The sequence below is a fragment of the Arachis stenosperma genome, chromosome 1 (assembly GCF_014773155.1).
Source record: "Arachis stenosperma cultivar V10309 chromosome 1, arast.V10309.gnm1.PFL2, whole genome shotgun sequence".
Lineage (NCBI taxonomy): Eukaryota > Viridiplantae > Streptophyta > Magnoliopsida > Fabales > Fabaceae > Arachis > Arachis stenosperma.
In genome coordinates this window covers 80,321,457-80,322,174 of record NC_080377.1, presented here as the reverse complement: position 1 = coordinate 80,322,174, position 718 = coordinate 80,321,457, and the positions used below count along the sequence as shown (strand labels likewise).

General features: G+C 40.8%; 1 non-coding gene across 1 annotated transcript; it reads right to left on the bottom strand.

Annotated features, from left to right (window-relative positions):
* Positions 1 to 302: 302 nt before the first annotated feature.
* Positions 303 to 410, bottom strand: LOC130956060 (small nucleolar RNA R71). The gene has a single exon (XR_009076994.1). It is a non-coding gene; the product is annotated as a small nucleolar RNA R71 (small nucleolar RNA).
* Positions 411 to 718: the final 308 nt, after the last annotated feature.

Below are 718 nucleotides of genomic sequence, written 5' to 3'. Positions count from 1 at the left end.
CCATTGGAGCAAACTACTTTGAGCTTAAGCCTCAATTAGTTTCTCTGATGCAACAGAATTGCAAGTTTCATGGACTTCCATTGGAAGATCCTCATCAGTTCTTAGCTGAATTCTTGCAAATCTGTGACACTGTCAAGACTAATGGGGTTGACCCTGAGGTCTACAGACTTATGCTATTCCCTTTTGCTGTAAGAGACAGAGCTAGGACATGGTTGGACTCACAACCTAAAGAAAGCCTGAACTCTTGGGAAAAGCTAGTCAATGCCTTCTTGGCAAAGTTCTTTCCACCTCAAAAATTGAGTAAGCTTAGAGTGGAAGTCCAAACCTTCAGACAGAAGGATGGAGAATCCCTCTATGAAGCTTGGGAAAGATACAAACAATTGATCAGAAAATGTCCTTCTGACATGCTTTCTGAATGGAGCATCATAGGTATTTTCTATGATGGTCTCTCTGAACTATCCAAGATGTCTTTGGATAGCTCTGCTGGAGGATCTCTTCATCTGAAGAAGACGCCTACAGAAGCTCAAGAACTAATTGAAATGGTTGCAAATAACCAATTCATGTACACTTCTGAAAGGAATCCTGTGAACAATGGGACTAATCAGAAGAAAGGAGTTCTTGAGATTGATACTCTGAATGCCATTCTGGCTCAGAACAAGATATTGACTCAACAAGTCAATTTGATCTCTCAAAGTCTGTCTGGAATGCAAAATGCACC